We start from the raw sequence: 6,284 nt of genomic DNA, 5'->3' as shown, positions 1-6,284 counted from the left end.
GGTCGGGCGGAGAAGTGGGGAGAGAAAAGAGCAGGTCAGTGACCCAAGTGGCTAAAGACAGCCATGCAATAATGCACACAGCACCCACCCTCCATCCACATGCTGTAGAGACATGCTAAAGTCTCAGGCATGTGATGCCTGTCGCCCAGCAAACTTTACCATGCCTTTCCACCACGAGTTGAGCAAAAGACGACGACGGAGGAAGCATGGGACGGGTACCTCGTAATTCTGGCCTTTTACGGATACTCCCGTTTGGAATGTGTGTGCCAGGGGAGTTACGTTTGATGGTCAAGAGTAAGCCAACGGTGCTCTGAGCTCCGACAGCCCAGTCAGTTTCTCACACCCACTGCCCACCCATCCCATCCCACGCCTGGCTCAGCTTACCTCCAAGATGCTTGCGCAAGATTGTGTGAAGGCAAAAGTACTCAATCAACGCACCAGAAAATCCAAGCCAACCAACCACTCAACCAACTAACTCGCCCACAAAGGAACACCAGAACACCCCCTCCCCTCAATTCCCAGAATGCTTAATGACATCCACCAAGGGCCACCGGCCTGGTCCACCATGACCCCCCACAAGGGGGGAGGCAAAACCTACGTGGTCCACATGCGGTGCTTCCAACATGGGCACCACCAACATTCCCGAACCAGTGGTGGCCTGGAATATCTGATCCTGCTGTGGCAGCGCAATGGGAGGTGTTATAGGGCACAGCTTGAAGAGCTGACCGACAACCGGAGGTTGCCAAAGGAGGGTGTCAGATTTAATTCTCAGCAAATTCTTTTGGCATTTAGGGGATGCTTTCACGAAACCCAGTTATTCAACCGCTACGTCATTTCTAGAAAGTCCACTGACAAATGCCTCAACTTGAGTTGGGGAACGCTCTAGGCAATCATGAATGAAAAATAAAATAAAAATGGACATGCGACAACTATGAAACTATACCTCTCTGCTTTGTTGTCAGCCAGACACCTTAAGACCAAGTATGACGTGTCCCTGCTCCTGAATGAAGATCCACCCAAGTCTGTGTTCCTCTCTGCTCCATCTCTGGGTCTAAAAGAAACACAGACAGAGATGATTACAAGATCCTTTGTGCAGACGAAAGACAAGGGTGCACACGAATTCTGTTTAGCAAGAAATACTACTTGAGAATCCACAGAAGAGTTCTTTGAGAGGTAGTACAAAGATGAACAGAAAAGAAATAGATTTCATATAAAATAACGCTAGTTAATCCTCTTCCCCGTCAAAAAGGAAGCCTTCTGGCACGTGTAAGGCAGCAGTTCTGAGAACACCTTGTCACCATTTAACAAATATTGCGGGCTCATATGTTTTTTCCCCCAGGCCTTCTCGCACCTGTCCTTTAGTGTCCTGATTTTCACTCAGGTTACAATACGTGATATCAGAACAGCCATTTCAGTTTACTGCTGAGGGCAGGATCCACCGCCGGGGATGTTCCCCTCAGTCCCACTCCCTGTTTTTCCTAGCACGGTGTGGGGAAGGAACTGCAAGTGATATCACCTTCCCAACTTCTGCAGGGCCTTCCATTCCGTCTCCCATCACAAGGGAAGAAGCAGGAGAGTCTCCGTGGGCACAAGCTCGGCCTGGAGAAATCGAAGCTGCCGTCCTAAAGATGGGCACTGTTCAAGCAGACATGAGGAACTGGATGTAGGAACCTTGAAAAACACAGGGTAACGTGAAAAAGCCACCAAGTCCCCATGAAGGGTGGCTAGTCGTCGCAGAGAAAACAGCTGCGTGCTTTCCATCAGTGTGATGTTCACCCAACAAAGCACTCAGCCAGCAGATGCATCCAGCGTCTGAGCACCCCTTTGGAATGGTTTCTTAAACATTGAAGCTGAATCTTCCCTCATACAACCTGAGGTCGTTCCTCCAGTCCTGTCCTAGTTACATAGGGAGAGAGCACAGACCAACCCCCACCCCCATACCATAACCTCTCTCAGGTAACGTACAGATGGTAAGGTGTCTTCCCTGAGCCTCCTCTACTCCAGACTAAATAATCCCACTTCCATAAGAAGCTCCCCATAAGACTTGTGCTCTAGACACCTCACAGCTTCAATGTTTTTCTTTGGACATATCCCAGGATTTCAGTGTCCTTCTTGGGGCCCAGAACAGAACACAGAACTCAAGGTGAAGGTGAGGACTCACCAGTGCCGAGTACAGGGGGATGATGGATTCCCTGCTCCTGCTGGCTTCAGCCTTCTGCATTCCAATTCCAATCTAAACCATTCCTCGCCTGTGGTAGTACTTGTGCCATCCTCATTTGGGGCTGGAAGCTCAAGAGGTCAACACATCAAGAAATAACACAAACGTGAAACTGGACAGTAGTCGTTCAAGCCCAGAAAATCCAACTCTCTGACCTTGGCGGACAGACTGCACCAACCAGAGCAGGCCCTTGAACAACTTGGCTGATCTGAGCAATGTGGAGAGGGTCCCACATAAGACCACAAGTGTCCATTTCCACTGCAGCTCCCTGTAGAGAACAGCACCAATCAGCAGAAGTGAATGAACTCATTCACAGGCTTCACAATGAGTCCATTTTTTATACAAAAAACCCACACTGATTCCTAATCAAAAAAGGGAGAAAGTTAATATGGACCAAAAAAAGTTTCTGTTCTATTGCCCATCATGACCTTTCACCCCAGCTTTCCTTGCCTCATCTCCAACTTCTGGGTGATGCCCATGGGCTTCAAGTCAGCTCTCAAACCCATTTGACTCCTTTCACAATCCTCCATCAGAAAGGATGTTACACTTGTTCTATAACACTCAGGCGGACTGAGCACTGGTATTTCAGTCACTTAAAACACACAGAAGCATCCAAAACAGAGCACACACATCCCCTTCCTGTGGTACTGGATCCCACAGCTCAACCTTCACACCTCTGTTGATTCCCAGTGTTTACACTGATGGGGTGCAGCCTCCATGGATGTCATGCAGACCTGCAGGACCTCGTTCTCTGCAAATCCCACCTGCACAGCCCCGACGCCCATGGCTCATGAGGTTCACCACCTGCCCTCCCTGTCCAGAACAAGCATTAAGAACGACGAAGGCAAAAGTGCACCAGATCCAACCAGGCTGCTCCAACTCTCGAGTCCCACCAGGATACGCAGACTCATTACCCTCACCAGCCAGGCTTGGGACATCAACACATCATCATTCTTCAAACACCCATCGCCAAGCAGCAAGGGATAAAGAGACTGGGACCAGCAGAATCAAAAATGCTGTGAAGAAGTTTCCTGATTGGCATTGAACATGAACAAATCTATGCTAAGAGCACAGGATGTGAGACAAACAGCAGAAAACAACCAACCTGCAGAACTAACTCGTTTGGGTTGGCCCAGACTTTTGCATGGCTTCCCTTTCCACGGCCCCAGCCAAGCTTGCTGAGCTTGCTCCCTCATTTGCAACAGGAGGAGACACGCTGCAGAATGGGATGTTGGTGGCTATGGCACAGCATGCCTTTCTCTTGCTTTTTCTCTCTCCATCTTCCATTAGCAAACAGCAATCTTCAAAAGTTTCGCTCCTAAATAAATCAGCTGTAAAAAAAAGAACTGGCAAGCTACTTTTAAAAACTGTCCTTGTTTATACCAGATTTGATGCCACCAATGACCTATGTCAGACAAGCTCAGCCTGCAAGGGAGAAAGTTATTTCTCTCTGTTGGCAAGGCTTTGGTACACCATTTGCAGGTGGCAAACAGTCTGCAGTTCTCCAGCACAACTTTAACTAAATTCGCAGAAATCCAGTTTTATGCCTCCATGTTTTTTCTCTCTTTCTGAAACACTGTACTGCTGCAAGAAGTAATGATTAAATATATAATCACAGAACTGGAGCTGGATGGACACTAGAGATTTTTCCTGCTGGCCACGCTCCTTTAAGCACCCCAGGATCTCACTGGCCTTCTTGGCTGCCAAGGGCACACTGCTGCCTCAATGGGCCAACCTGTCACCTCAGTGGGAAACATGCAGGCCCTACTCTGCAGAGCTCCTCATCCAGAATGTCACAACCCCAGCCTCAACTGATACTTGCAGTTATTCCTTCCAGGGAATGGAAGACCTTTAACAATTACTCTTGCTAAACCTCATCTGCTTGTTGATGGCCCACCACTCTCCAACCTTGTCCATGCCTTGCTGAATGGCAAGCACAAGCCTTCTGTGTGCCCGCCACTACTCCCAGTTTTTTTTGGAACTCATATTGGCATACTTACTGAGGTGGACACTACCCTCATCAAAGGTCTACTGTACATAGGCAAATTGAACTAATGACCAGACCCGCACCACCTCAGTTGAAGCACTGCCAGGTCACAGCTCTCCAGCCGCACTCTGCACCGCTGATGACCACCCTCTGAGCTTGACCAGTCAGCCTGGCTCTCAGCCCACCTCACCGGCCACTCATCTGTTTGCCCATCACTTTCATCAGTCTTTCATTACCAGGATCGTCGTGGGTATGAACTGTGATCAAAAGCATTGCTCAAGAAGTCCAAGGTTATGACGACATCCACTGCTCTTCCCACCATCTGCCCAGCTGGTGAATGCCCCCCCCCCCAAATTCATAAGAAAACAAGGGGGCCTCCCCCTTTTTTTAATATTAAAGACAAGGGTTGTTTTTGGGTGCAAGTTTACAATTTGCTTTGGTAAATCCATGCTGACTATTCCGGACGATCTTTCTCGCAATGCTTGGAGATGGCATCTAGAAACACGCTGTTCACAAGCACCTTGTCTGTGGCTTCTTTATACCTACAAAAGCTAGGAAAGAAGAAAATATTTCCACATTAAGCATAACATTTAAGACGCTCCATGACCAAGTGGAAAGACAGGGGAAAGCACTGGCAAGCCAAAAGCAGGTCAAAATTTCCCACACAAGCGTTAGCTACGGAGACGATAATCATGCCCCCCAGATTGCTTGCACTACAACACCCATTCTGAAATAATAGAAGCTACCGAGATAAACGAAGTTTAATCACAACCCAGCAAGTTTCCTTTAGATCGATGCATTCCCTGGTTAAGTGACACTGGAGGATCACGAATACTTTGCAAAAAAAGAACTGGGCCTGCTAAAGCTCCTTCCCACCTCCCAAGGGGTGACTTTGGGATGGTCAGCTCCTTGCACCTTTTAAAATAACTTTCTTACAAGTATTTTTCTCAGCCTTCCTAGGGCTTACCCACACTCTACCAAAACAACCTCCCAAGGGACTCCTCGTCGAACCATGGTCCTAAAGAGACTAAAGTCTGCCTTCTGGAAGTCCCAGTGTGGCAGTTCTGGTGATCTCTTCTGTGGTGGTTCACCAAGAATTGTAGAATATGGCATCTTCGTGATCACTGTGCCCCACATGGCTTTCCACCTTTATATCCCCAACAAGATCTTCTCTGTTGACAAACCAAGAGTTCCAGATTTTTGCTTTCGCTTCATTGCTTCCCTCACCGACGCTGTGTCAGGAAGTTTTATCGCCCACACACTTTTAGAACTTCTGATTGTTCCCTAATCTGCTGTGTTATAAATCCAAGCAGATGGTCTGGGAAGTTGTTAGTCCCCCACAAGAACGAAGGGAAGTGGACCTTGAGACCTCACCCTACTGTTCTATGAAGTGTTTTGTCCACCTCCTACATCCTGGTTGGTGTGGCCTGTAAGGCAAGAACAACCGACGCACAATAATATCAGCCTATTAGCCTTTTGCTTTTATTCTGACCCACAAGCTCTCCAGCCACAACATCACCATCATTAATTCTATTATACATTCACATTCTTTCTTAACATAGAGGGCTACACCTTGCCTTTCCTGTCTTGTCCTGTCCTCTTTTGAAAAGTCAGTAGCCATCCGTCAACATACATTCTAGCTGTGTGAGTCATTCCATGTTTCCATGATGGCAACTAATAATCATAGCTTTCCACAGCTCCTCCCTACTTACCTACCCCAATGCTCGTGCTTTAGTGTAAGGTAGGTACTTAACCTAAAAGGTAAAAGGAGGTGGGCCCTTTTGAGTGACATAGCCCTAATACCCTCGGTGACCCACTACTCTGGCTGTTTCCGTAGCCACCAAACTCACACAACCCTGGTGTCCTTTAATACAAAGGGGGAGTCCATCCTCCGCCTCCTTGCACGCAAGACCGCTGAGACTGTAGGAAAATTTTACTACAGCAATTCTGTCTCCTAACAAGCCACTGGGACGCTACCATACAGGTTCGTACTAGCGAACCTGTGTTACAAACTCTCACCACTATCTTTGTACCTAGTTGAACGCTCTATGAATGAACCGCAGCAGAGACACTTAGACA

The 6,284-nt window shown here is 47.9% G+C and overlaps 1 long non-coding RNA gene across 1 annotated transcript in view; it reads left to right on the top strand.

The window, feature by feature from the left end:
• The first annotated feature begins 261 nt into the window (after positions 1 to 261).
• LOC116652490 overlaps positions 262 to 6,284 on the top strand; it is an 8,866-nt gene continuing 2,843 nt past the window's right edge. The window contains exons 1-2 of the long non-coding RNA XR_004305576.1: positions 262 to 274; positions 841 to 843. This is a non-coding gene — a long non-coding RNA (uncharacterized LOC116652490). The remainder of the gene's footprint in view (positions 275 to 840; positions 844 to 6,284) is intronic.

Source organism: Coturnix japonica, chromosome Z (genome assembly GCF_001577835.2).
Source record: "Coturnix japonica isolate 7356 chromosome Z, Coturnix japonica 2.1, whole genome shotgun sequence".
Classification (NCBI taxonomy): Eukaryota; Metazoa; Chordata; class Aves; order Galliformes; family Phasianidae; genus Coturnix; species Coturnix japonica.
The sequence above is the reverse complement of the archived record's forward strand: the minus strand, read 5'-3'. Positions and strand labels throughout refer to the sequence as shown.